At 38.9% G+C, this 14,014-nt stretch overlaps 1 protein-coding gene and 1 pseudogene across 2 annotated transcripts in view; one reads left to right on the forward strand and one right to left on the reverse strand.

Annotated features, from left to right (window-relative positions):
* FARP1 (FERM, ARH/RhoGEF and pleckstrin domain protein 1) overlaps positions 1–14,014 on the reverse strand; it is a 283,093-nt gene that overhangs the window by 224,270 nt on the left and 44,809 nt on the right. The window lies entirely within an intron of this gene.
* On the forward strand, positions 1,875–1,956 carry LOC141571460 (U4 spliceosomal RNA; annotated as a pseudogene).

Raw genomic sequence — 14,014 nt, forward strand, 5'->3', positions numbered from 1 at the left:
TCTATTGCTAAGGCAAGGTGAAAAAGACAAAGACAGCACTGAGAACATTACCAGTCTCAAGCAAGAGAAAAACAAAGGTTGAAAGGATTGTGTGTGTACACACACACACACACACACACACACACACACACCTTCAGGTCACAGGGATTCCTATTAGCATGGGACAAGGCCCTGTCTCCTGGCTGTGCAGCTCCTTCAAATAGCTACTTCGTAAAGAACTTGCCTAATAACAACAACAACAACAAAAAAGGACCTTTACAAAGATGCTGCAAAGGAAAAAGGAAAACGAATGACATGAAAAATACCCATCGGAGAAATGTTACATGCAACAGATCAAAAATCTGCCCAAACATATTGTCATAAATTAACAAAGGAATGAAATAACCCATTCTATAAATAAAAACAAAAGAGGATTTACAAGAGTTCAGGGAAGCTATGGGAAAACATGAGAAGGAAATTATGAGGGCAGACCTCAAGGGGGAAAAAAATGGAAGAATGAGTAAAAATATCACTGTTGTAGAATGAATGTTTGTGTCCCCACCAAATTCATATGTTGGAACCTAAACCCCAACGTGAAGGTATGAGGCGTGGGGAGGACGTGTGGAAGGTGATTACATGGTGACTGTTGAGCCCTCATGAATGGGATTCGTGCCTTCATTAAAGAGACCCCAGAGAACTCTCCTGTCCCTTCCACCAGGACACAGTGAAAAAACAGCCCGCTGTGAACCAGGATGAGGGCCCTCAGGAGACACCGAATCCTGATCTCAGATTTCCCAGCTTCCTGACTGTGAGAAACAGATTTCTGTAGCTTATAATTTCTCTTGTTTATGTTACTTTGTTATAGCTTAAAGGGAATATTCACTGGTGAAAAGATGAGGGTCTCGAAGGGAAAGACTGAGAAAAGTAAGCAAAAGATTTAAAACAGATAGGAAAATGGTAAATGTGGAAAGACAGAGGAGGTCCAACGCATCCCCAATTGGTGTCCCTAAAGAAAAAAAATTAAATAATGGAACAAGATAAAAATGTTAAGGTATAATTCTGGATAACATTCCAGAAATAAAAGATGAATTTCCATAATAAATGAATATATCGTATCCCAGAAATAACTAACATAAAATGATGAAAACGAAGACACTTCCTGTATCATGGCTGATCTTTAAAAATTAAGAAATCATTTGGGCACTTAAGCAAAAAGTTCCAAAAAATTATGAAGGGACAAAAGTTCAGATTTCTCCACAGTAACATTCAATGCTTAAATGCCCAAAATGTCCTAAAAGAAATAAAAATGGAATCAAAACTTTAAACCCAGCCAAATTTTCATTCAAACATAATAGCCCAACATTTTAAATAGCCACGACCTCAGAAAAATGTTACCAAACCCTTCCAGAGGATAAACGTCAGCAAAACAAGAGGCAAAAGTGATGAAACAATGAAAAAAGATTATTGGTAAACTTTAAATACATTTATACTGTAAGTAGAAGACTAAAATAACTGTAATGGCTGCAGAATATTATAACTCCTGACAATGTAGCAATAACAGAACTAAAAACCTGGCAAGGAAAGGACTAGAGATGGTGAGAGGCACAGGAAGTTAACTGTTAGCACGTTTTAAAACTGATAATAAAAAGAGAATTTAAATCTCCAAAGGTATACAAATGGTTAATAAGCACATGAAAATATGTTCAACATCTTTAGTCATTAGGAAATGCAAATTACATCCACAATGAGATAATATTTCACACCAACTGTAATGAACAGTAATAAGTGTTACAGATAATGTGACAAGGCTGGAATTCTCACACACTGCCGGTGGGAAAATAAATGGGGCAGACACTTTGGTGAACATACTGATAGTTTCTTAAAAGTTTAATCATAGCTTTGCGCAGTGGCAGTATCGTAGCCAATGAGGTTTATCCGAGGCGCGACTATTGCTAATTGAAAAGTTTAATCATACATTTAGCATACAACTCAGCGACTGGGTTCTCCTAGTGACTCAGTGATTCCACTCCTAGGTATCTCCCCAAGACAGATGAAAACTTATATCCACAGGAAGACTCGTATGCATGCAGATGTTCATAGCTAAAAATAGTCAACAAATGGAAGTAATCCAAACATTCATCAAATGGTGAATGGATAAACAAAATGTGGTCTATCCATACAAGGGATTATTATTTATCAACAAAAAGAAACGAAATGCTGATACAAGCTACAAGGTGGAGGAATCTCAGAACCGTTTTGCTAAGTGAAAGAAACCAGATGCAAAAGACTACATAGCATATGATCCTATTTATATTAAATATCCAGAAAAGTCAGATCTGTAGAGACAGAAAACGCGTGCCTGGGTCTAGGGAAAGGAGCTGGGACTGACATGACAGGAAAGGGCCCAAGGGATGGAGATCTTTTGGGGGAGGGTGGAATTGTTCTGAAATTGGAGTGTGGCAATGGTCATACTACTCTGTAAATTCACTAAAACCTTTGAATGGCACACTTAGAACAGATCAAAGTTATGATGCTCTACCTCAATAAATAGACATGGACACACACACACACACACACACACACACACACACACAAATATTCTTGGGATCACACAGAGCCTCTCTGGAAGGACCAAGAAGTAACTGGCAGGAGAGCTGGCCCCACTGAGGCGAGCAGCCCAGTTAAGGGCCAGAGTGAGATGGACTTGAGACTTGCTTCTCCTTGTACACTTTTCTGGACCTTTTAAATTTTGTACCACATCTACATATTACCTTATTAAGAAACAATTAAATGGTTTTATAAATGTCATCTACTGAGACAATATAATCCCAGCCCAATTTAGAGCATGAAATCTAATGAGATGAAAGAAAGCACAGTAAAGGGTGACAATTATCAAAACAGGCTGACAAAGAGGAACTTTTACAAGTTTTCCCTTCCATTTTGCAATAGAAGCCACTGATAAATACTAGGTTAATAAAAATTCATAGACAGTGATTATTCACAGGAGACGCAGCGCAAAAGGTAGATGTGTAGGAAGCTCCAGGGCTGGGTTCTCGAGCCCCCAGTACTTCCTAAGTGCCCCACATTGAGCACGAAGGAAAGTGCATTTGCCATTTTGTAGGGACAAAAAGCAGCGATGTCAGACATCCAGGAAAGCAAAGGGCGAAGGGCGTGAGATCCCCACCAGCTCCTTTCACTGGGCTCTTCCCTTAAGAGCCAGACAGTGCCAGGTGACAAAGCCATCTTGTGCGCTTGTGCCCCGCAGGCCAGGAGGCGGCCCGAGGGCGGGGGGGGGGGATACCCCAGAAAGGCTGGTGGCCAGGCAGCATTGCAAGAGCACAACCAGCCAAGCTTGGCTTTTCACAGGGACTTAGATAAGGGGTTTTGAGAAAGTTCAAAACACAGCTATCTGTACGGATAGATTTGCTTATTTCAAAAAAAGCCTGTGAGCAAAAGAAACAACTGCAGATCAGCTGTTTTATATCAAGCAGACACTTCAAACAGCCTAGAGATTGTTCGGCCTGTTTGATCATTTGGGAGGAGACCAAATACAACTAGGGTGCCCCATATCACCTGCAAAGTAAGGAAAACAGAACTGAAATGCGGAAGCTATATAAAGATTATTTCTTCAGTGCCTTTCCTGTCAATTTTACTAGGAGTAAAAAGAAGAGATTAAATTAAATAGGCTATCTTAAATACCCCTAAAAAAATGTCTGGAAAGTACTTCGAGGAAAACTCAAAGCAAAAGAGAACTTTTTCATAGAGGTTATTTCAAAAGTCTACTTTTAACCATATCCCTTTTCTACTCAAAATCCAGAATCCAATCCATACCAAGTTAAAATGTGAAAATTCCCAGCCAGGGATTTCAACCATTTGCCCCGATTTGTCTCTTTATAAGTAAACCGTTTTCTAATCCAACTAGACTCTGCTGGTCAGCACACCTGCGTTTTCCTGGTGCTCTGCTATTGCTGTCCTATTTCGTCTACCTAAAAGACTGTCTTTTCTACCTGGCTCCAAAGACACCTCCTCCAGAAAGCCTACTCTTTCAAGGAAGAACAACACCTCACTTTATTCTCCCTGGCTTTTGCTTGTATTTGGCCTATATTTCACTTGCTTTCCAGGCCTTTCTCCTTGTTTCCTGCCATGATCAACTAGATGACAAGTCCAGAGGAGCAGAACGGCGTCTGGCTGCATTACCTGGGAGTGTGACACACTCCTTCCTGTGTTAGTGCAAGAGACCGCCCTAGGCTCAGACTGGGGCCTGGGAGAACTTCAGGCAGTCATGTATCCATTCCACCCGTCATGTTCCCTGTCTAGGAAATGGAGAGAAAGCCACCCTGTACCGCAGGCCTTCTTAAAATGTGGTTGTAACTCAGCAGCGCCAGCATTACCTGGGAGCTTGTTAGAATCACAAATTTTTTTTGTCTCAGCACAGACCCGCTGAATCCGAAAGGCTGGGGGTGGGCCCAGCATCTGGGTTGCAACAAGCCTTCCAGGAGGTTCTGACGCAGCTCCACAGCCTGAGAACCTTCCCAGGGTCCCAATGAGGATTAGCTAACATACCACGTTTCACACATGCACCAAACGCAGCGAGTGCCTGATTTTCGTGAACAGCTCTTGGCAAGGAAAAGTAGCATTCCTTTTCCAAATTTTAATCTCTACTCCAACCTTTTCCTAAAAAAAATTTTAAATCGTTAAAAATAAAAATCAATTTAAGACAACACTTTTGTTTGCATTTTCACTGATTTATAGAGCATATTTTCTCCATTAAATAGACAGTCAAAGACAAAAATGTGTAGAATGCAGGTGGAAGTAAGATACTAGGAAGAGAAGGCTCGCTCTTTTACCCGACTAGAGAAAAATCAGGAAAGCAGGAAGAAATCTCCAATTGTTCACATTTTAATGATTTCAATTTCTTGATGATTCTGAGTACAAAATTCAACTTTAGCCTCCCCACCCCCTCCATTCTGCCTCTAAGTAAAAGGCCAGGGTAAACAAAATGTAAGGAGATCGGTGGTCTTCTTGAAGACAAGAAACCAGCTGGCAGCCTCTCACAATTCTCCCATTACAATGCAGCTGCATTGTCACCAGGGGCTGCATTTCTTCGGCTGCAGCCAAGCTCACTCTCCTTAACACACATCATTCCCACCCACTCAGTAAGATAGTCCTCTCTGTCTTCAGTTGACCCTGATCAGCCTCTCCAAATATTTGTGGAAAGCACCTAAGTCTAGCCCAACCCATAATAAGGGTGCAGTATATTATTGGATATACTTACTCAATACCTTTGAAAATAACAGACTGCTTGAAGTATATTATCATTCAAGTGTCACAATAATTGGGGTCATTGCCATTAACAAGCACATTATGTTTCAGCAACGACACTTAGCACTATATGGAACAAAGCGGTAATACGGCACCATATGGTTTGTCTTCATGGGATGTATAACGTATCAGAGAGAGAACAGGTACTCAGAGATAACTTCTGAAGGCAACTCGTTTACTTCTGGTGATAGGTATATTATGTGATCTTTCAAACCTGCAGAAACAGAGAATGCCACCTCCCTGAGAAGTAAGTAGAAGTCACCTGGCCCTTGAAAGGCTAACCGTCTTTAGTAGCCCCAAGGGCAGGTGGAACACATTCTTGCGGGAATTCCTTCCGGCATTCAGTAAGGAAGTATCCGCCATGAGTCAGGAGTTGTACCATGATGGATACAGACTAACAGACAAGAAATAGTGAAAGGAATGGATGGAAGGTAGGTAAGAGGCAGATTTCAGTGTGCCTGAAATAACAGACCAAGTTGTAGGGGAGGTTCATCGGATGGATGATCCCATCTTTACAAAAGACTGAGCCTGAAAATCCATTCTAAAATCATAGCAGAAAGCCAAGGAGACAGGAGCCTCAAGAACCAGAGGTGGAATCAAAATGTTGAATGCTGTTGGGGCAACAAGGAGAGTGAGAACTAAGAAAAATTCATTCATTAGAGATGGTATGACTGGGTAGTCACCAGTATGAAGAGAATTCAGTGTCAGTTGAGAAAGGGAGGAAGAAGAAGCCAGACTAAGTATTAGTAATGCAGAGAGCAAACTAACATTTTTTAATACACTATTTTTTTAGATCCGTTTTATGTTTCCAAGAAAATACAGAGAGTTCCTAAATACCCTCTCTCCCCCCAACACACAGTTTTTCCTATCATTAACTTCTTGCATTGGTGTGGGACATTTGTTATAACTGATAGACCAACACTGACACATTATTATTAACTCACGTCCACAGTTTACATTAGTGTTCACTCTTGGTGCTGTACAGTTGTGTGGGATTTGACAAATGCAAAATGTCAGGCATTAGCCATTACAATATCATGCAGAATAATTGCACTGCCTTAAAAATCTCCTGTTCTCCATCCATCTATCATCCGTGCGCCCTTGCCCTGTCCTGTATCCTGACAACCACTGATCTTTGTACTGTCTCTGTACTTTTGCCCTTTCCAAAAAGTCACATAGCTGAAGTCATACAGTATGTCATCTTCTCTGACTGGCTTCTTTCACTAAGCAATATGCATTTAAGATTCCTCCTTGTCTTTTCATGGCTTGATAGCACATTTCTTTTTATTGCTGAATAATATTCCATTGTCTGGACATTCCACAGCTTGCCTATCCATTCACCTAGTGAAGCAAATCGTGGTTGCTTCCAGTTTGGGGCTACTCTGAAGTGCTTTTCAGTCACAGAAATGGGAGAGTGTAGATGTTACCTCCAAAGGTAGCAGCCCAACTTGAGGTTAGAAATGGAAGGCAAGCAAATCCTGGGCTTTCGTGAACACTGTGCAGCCAATTTCTGGCTCAGTCAAGCCCGTATGTTGTCAAGTAATTTTAGCTTATCTCACAGGTCCTACGAGATAACTATTCTCCTTTAGTTCATGAGAAAATGATGGGACTTAAATAACCAAAAATGCTTCTGGAATGTAAAAGGCAGAGGGTATTTTCTTTAAAACAACAAAGCATTAGGTTTCTTTTCAAAATAAGTCAGGATATTCCCAACAGCCTCATTATGAAATAAGGAAGTTTTTCATTAAAAAATTATCCCACTTTCTATCATTCTCTGCTGAAGTTTTCAAACGCACTGGAAATGACGCGTAAGAAATAAATGCCAAAATGTAAATGTGTCCTGCATCCTGTATAACATTCTACTGACATATATCCTGGAATGAGTAATGGCGCTATTTCATACAACTTTAAGAAAAAAAGGAAGCATTTCCCAAAGCTTACAAATTCAATGAATCAGAAATGACAGGGCCTCCCTTCAGGGTGGGAAAAGGAAAGCAATTTCTATTAAACCATTTAAGAATAGACTATTAAATTCTCTCACAGATTCAATATTATTCAAGAAAAACTAGGCAGTATTATCACAGACCAAATAATACAATAAAATACAACAGAAGTGTAAAGGGTATCTCATCCTGGAACACTTCCCCTAGAATTATAATAATTATTAATTAAAACAGTGAAATGTCAAAGAAAAGAAAGGTACATAATAAAGTGAAACTCCTTGTGAAAAAACGAGAACTTTAAATGTTAACCTAGTTAATAAGGTATTTAATTAAACAATGTTGTCCATTAAAAAATTAACAATTCTAAATAGCCTATTTCTGCCATGAATTGCTGAAAGGGAAGAAAAAAGATTTAGATGCTATCAATTTTTTACTAGGTCTAATACTAACTTTTTTACATTTTTGAGTGTATTATAAAATTAACTTAATCTTTCCACATTCATAGAATGTGGAAAAATATGTTATTATCACTTTAATTTAACCAACACTTATGTAGCACTTTCTAGAACAGAGCAGGCACTGTTCTACAAGCTTTATAAATACTAACTAACTTAAACCTTACAATCACCATGAGGTAAATACTATAGTCAACCCCTTTTACAGATTAAAAACTGAGGCAAAGAGATTAAGTCAACTTTCCTACGGTCACCCAGCTGGTAAAGTGGGAGATGCAGGACCAGATCGCAGACAGGTTGGTCTTCACCACCATGCCAGGCGGCCTCCTGGCCCTTTGGATCAACTCTAAAATTGTCACAGTTTCTAATATTCAGTGACGTTATGACTCAGTCATTTTAGATGCATAGTCTCCACCAAACCTCTCACCTCTTCTAGCTCAGAGCTACCAGTCAAGCTATTGGGATAATCAGCCGTGTAAGCTACTGAAAACACCAAGGGGGAAAAAAAATCCATCAAATAATCAAAATGATGACCGAATTATTATTAGACTTATAAAGCAAATGATGCACTGTCTTTTTATGGTTCTAAATTATGGATGTTTTAAATGTCTTAAAACCTTTCTTGTATGAGCAAGGATTTTTCACAAATGTCTATTCATGCAGCGGATCAGAGCATTCACGGAACACCAAAGAAAGAAAGGCCCTTTGATGTCCACATCCCGGGCCCTTCTTGCTTCGTGCAATCAGTAGGGAAGGCCCTGCGACAAGGCTCCGGAAGCCCTAACTGAAGTTTGGGTTCTTAGAAACTAAAGATACCCAGTGCATAGGCAAAAGCACCACTGTTAAAGGAGTTAAAACTGCACAAATAAAGCCCCAGGGAAAAAGAAAGATAACCCTTCCTCTCCCAAAGCAAATACTCAGTTCCCATGGAATACACTGCCTGATCAAAATAGACAGATACAAAATCAGATACAGAACTCATCCACACCCACAAGTCACGAAAGAGGAAAGCTGGCAGTGAAGTGGGGTTGAGGAGTAAGTTCCAGATCATTCTCCAGCTCAGAGAGTAAGTCACATGTGAAATGAGACATCAAAGCACAAGACTTCTATTTCTAGAAATGTTGAGAAATGCAAATTTTTTCATTCAAATCATTTCATCTTCTCACAAAGCACTTTCGCCTAATAATACGTACCATTGGATTAGGCACTTACTTGCATTATTTCATTTACTACTCACAATGCTACACAACCACCATTTGGGGTCCGTACCTACAGAGCAAAGTTTTACTGGGAGACTCCGTGAACACCTAGAGAGCCAAGAAGGGGAACGGGAACCCCAAGAAAGCTCCTGGCAGCAGGCCAGCTACTGGTCTGATCCTTCACTAGTAGGTTCTCCCTCATCCTCCCCATAGCCCAAAAATAGTGCCACTAGCTCTGTTTACCAGCCAGAGTGCCTGAGGCTCACGTAGATAGCAGGCAAAATCTAGAAGGTACCAACATTCTACTATCCATTCAAACAAGCCATTAATTAAGGAAATACCAACCTACCCAGTACAATAAATAAGGTCAGAAACCAAAAAAAAAAATCTCTGGGGAGCAAAAACTGGCAAATAAGGATATACATTTTCTTATATTATACTTTTCTAATAATAATTAGAACAATTTTGCTGGAACACAAAAACTCACTTATAACAGAAGTTCTATGTATATGGCATATATTCTCAGATAATAATGCATAAAATTAGAAATAAAGAACACAATAAAACTCAACCAATCATTTGCAAGCTAAAATACCCTATAAGACACTGGTTAGAAGAAAATGCTTTTTGAAAGTCACTAAGAATATTTTTAACATTGCAAATATAAATATAAGTACATGGTATTCTAGCAAAGTCCCACTGAAAAGAAAATGTATTATCCTCTACACCAATATAAGGAAGAATGAACAAAGTCCTTATCTAAAGAATTTTGAAACCAATAAGAGGACACAAAAACAAAGAATAAGTAAAAATTAAACAAAAAAGTATTATCATGTATGTTACTGAAAACATGAAAAGACCAAGAAAAGGAAAAATCAGAAAATAATTATGGACTTCTCCTCTCCCCCAAGTCTATATAAATAAATAAGCCTGGGAAAATTTTCCAAACGTTCAACAGATAAACTTTTCTTCAAAAAGAATGTTATATTCCCAAACTCATTTTACTTGAGCCCAAGCAAAACAAGAACATTTTAAAAGACAGTTATACTCAAAATGTCTTAATAAAATCCTACCTAAGTAACGAAAAACACAAAAGGAATATCTACTATGAATAAGTAAAAGTTAAGCTGGGTATTGAGGTGGAATAACCCATGGGAAACTATCTACTTAAGTCATTATAACCAGAAAAGACAGCATCAATCACATAATAACTACTAGATATCAAAAAAGGCATTCAAAAATTGAACCCATATTCTTTATTAATACTCTTATTTATATGAGCACTGAATAGCAACCGGTAAGAGATATACCAAATAGGTTTACTTTGGGAGGTGAGATTATAAATTATTTTAATTTTTCTTCTTTGGAGAAGGCCCAAAAGTCAATGTGAAATGGATACCCATCTGAAGCCAGTAAGGAGAGTCGGGCCCTCACCAGGACAAATGGCAGAGAACCTTTCTTGATCAACAGGGGAAGGCAAACACGCGTACCTGTGAGGAATATCCTGGAGAGCTGCCCAGTCATCTTCCAGAGGAGATGACAGAGTTCCAGAAAGGCCCCCAGCACTGCCAAGAGAGAAAGCTGGGCCTTCAGGGATAGGTGAAACCTAGGTCAAGTTAGAGGACATATGGCAGCCCATCTACAGAGGCTGCCATGAACACTGGACCTAGTGGTTGGGTACAAGGAACCACAAACGTAAGCTCCAACTCCATAGTGCTAAGGAATCGAGCATCAATTTAATGTCTTCGAGTTGTCACTATTGTAAAACTGAAATGTGAACCCAAACATATATCTCATTGGTATGAGATATATATTTGGGTTCATTGGAATGAGATATATATTTGGGTTCACTTTTCCGTTTTACATATCTGGAATTCAGACATTTAGGACTCATTGCCAGTGCATTTCAACAAGGAGCAGCAGTGAGCAGTGATCCCTCCTCTCAAACCCTTGACTCTCAGCCATTCTCATCTTCCAGGGTCCACTTTTGCGTTCACTAAATAAATCACACAGAAAGGCTATGTGTATTATGTATGTATAGCTTGCATTTCATGTGTAACCAAACTGCCTTTGAGTGACCATCCTACAAAGGGCAACTGTGTAGAGCTCTCCTCCTGACCATCAACAGGGACTTATTTATATGTGCTCCGGACAGCACAACTTCAGCTGCAGTTTACAAACAAAGAGTTTCAAAGCTGAAACTCCTGACAGTTCCATATTTACTATGACCATTATAAACAATTATTGCCATTCCAACATTCGCTACTTTATGTCTATTAAACTTTTTAATTGTGATTAATAATTATCTTGATCAATCCAGACAACCAATTATTGCTAATTTAAAGAAGACATAAGTAAACGGAGAGAAAACCCTGTTCGTATTCAGAAGGAATCAATACGGTAGCTACAACAGTCTTCTTTAAATTAACATATAAATTTTCTGCACTATAAAAATCCATGGAGAATATTTATAGAGCATGACAAAGCAATCGGAAATCCATCTAGAAAATAAGCAGACAATGAAACTGAAGAATATATTAATTTTATGTAGGTCTAGAATTTAAAGTGCATTGCTAAGGGACAACTGTCAAAAATGGATTGTTATAAATAAGAAAACTTGGGAAAGGAAGCAATGATCATTAGAAGTTAGGATAGGTGCATTAAGAACAAATCAGGCCACAATCACCTCTTTGTCTCTGACAGATTTCCACTCTGGGAGATCAGGAGATTCTTAGAGATGTAACATAGCTGGATTTCAGCTACGTGCTTGGAAGAAATCTTCATGATATGGTTGTGCAACAGATGGGAATAAGGTCTGGATGACAATATAGTTAAGTAGGTTGCTACTGAACAATGTGCCCAGAAAGTTTTGAATAATTAAAGAACATCTCCCTAAATAGTGATTTCCATAAAAGGCCCCATCTTGTAACTTACCAGGTATCTTTCATTAACTGCTTTAATGAAGGTTTTAATGGCATGCAAATCATATTCATGGATGACAAAGCACTAACACAGAGAAATGCCAGGAAAAAATTTAATAAGAATGTACCAAACACCCACATTACATCTCTTTGTAGTGTATACCACCACTCTAAATAAAGAAGTCGGCCCGCTGTTTCTACTAGAGCACACCTCTTCCATGGAGGGAGATGAACAAATGTAAAAAGAACCTGGTTTTCTGGTGACTCAGCAACCAAAATTATCACAAGACAAGAGTTAGCAGCATAGCATCTTACTGTGAAAGACTGCTGAGCTATCTATCTGTCTGTCTATCTATCTATCTATCTATCTATCTATCTATCTATCTATCTATCTTTCGATCTACAACTTGTTGCTGAGGTAAAGAAATAGAGAAACACAGACATCTTATAAAATCTACTTTGCTTGATAAAATATCCATTGAAAATTGGAGGGACAGCGTTCTTTCTTATTACTTACTGATACAGGTAAATTTCTCTGGCTTCCTCTTTTTTCTTGTCAGTTTAAAATATCTACCTTTATTCAATGATTTGTCTTACAATGCCAAAAGGAATTTTTTGAAGTTTCCTTTTTGAAAGTAGTATAAAAAGTAAAAATCAATGTTACGTGGCTGGTGTTGATGGAAATGGGATAAAAATTCATCTTGGTAGTCTATAGATTATGAACTGGCTATATTCCACATATTTACTACCATATTGATGAATATTTGGAACCTAAAGAGCATTTTCCACTCTTGCATGGTGGAAAGTTTCTCAAGCCAGCCTTGGGAAACCCGTTTCAACACAATGAAGCTTACCAGCAGTATAAACAAAATCCAACTACTATTTAGTTTCATTTATATTGGAAAGTATATTCTGTAGCCAAAGTCAATGTCCCAATACTCATTCTACCTGTTTCTGAGACTCCTAAGTTTGCTCCACTAGAGTAGAGTAGTGGAGGGAACCAGTCGAGGAAGTGTCCTAGCTGTTGAGAATCCTGGCAGATTCTCAATGGTTCGTAGGGTCAGGAGTTTGGCAGGTTGGACCTCTTAGAAGCAGGAAGAATTAAGATCATTGTGGGAACTCAGCAGTGCAGCAGCATCCGAGGTTACCATGATGGCTGGGGCAGAACTGGAAGTTCCCATAAAGTTTCCATCAGTGTGTGCAGCAGGGAATAAAGGTCCTGGCCATGTTGTATCTGTCAGTTTTCCACTCTTAGCGAGCGTTGGGGCACAGGTGGGTGACAGAGCCAGGAGCCAGTAATAGGAGAGGTGGTAGAAGGCCAATGTTCATACAGTTAGAGCATCTGTGATTGGTATTCTAAAGTTAAGGACTGCCTATGTAACAGTTTTTACTGGAAAAAGAAAAAGAAAAGAAACCATATGCTATGGACTGAATTGTGTCTCCCTCCCACCACAAATTCATATGTTAAAGCCCTAATCCCTAATGTGACTGTATTTAAAGATAGGGCTTTTATGAATTAAATAAGCTTTTTATGAATTAAAATGACCTCATTGAATGAGGTCATAAAGGAGGAGGCCTAATCAGATAGGATTGGTGGCCTTATAAGAAAAGGAGGAGAGAGAGAGAGCTGCCCTCCTCACATGCCCCACCAAGGAAAGAACATGTAAGAACACAGTGAGAAGGCAGCCATCTGCAAGCCAGGAAGGGAGCCCGCACCAGGAATCAACTTAGCTGGCACCTTGATCTTGGACTTCCCAGCTTCCAGAACTGTGAGAAACAAATTTCTGTCTATAGTATATTGTTATGGCAGTTTCAGCTGACTAAGACACTGTAGATTATGGATCTACCATATCTTGCAGTGTAATGTGCACTTTTGTTGCCCAAATTTGTGAGGGAAAAATACAGATGCACATTATACATAAGTAGTGCTAATTCCATATCTAAATAAATGTTTTTAATTCTTTAATTTATGCTTATGAGTTAAAAGTATTACTCTAGAAATCAATAACAATAGCCATATGGAAAATAATACCCTGGAATACAATAATTGGTTTTGTTGAACATATGACGAACTTGCAACAACAAAGAGTTCTTGGCTTTCTATGATGCATAAATATCGTAAATTAGTTACAGGTACATAAAATTTCTTGTACCCTGTATCTGTCCTTGTGTATTGTAATTTTTTGTTATATAAA

The sequence above is a fragment of the Rhinolophus sinicus genome, chromosome 16, assembly GCF_057876585.1.
Source record: "Rhinolophus sinicus isolate RSI-liver-muscle chromosome 16, RSI-T2T, whole genome shotgun sequence".
Classification (NCBI taxonomy): domain Eukaryota; kingdom Metazoa; phylum Chordata; class Mammalia; order Chiroptera; family Rhinolophidae; genus Rhinolophus; species Rhinolophus sinicus.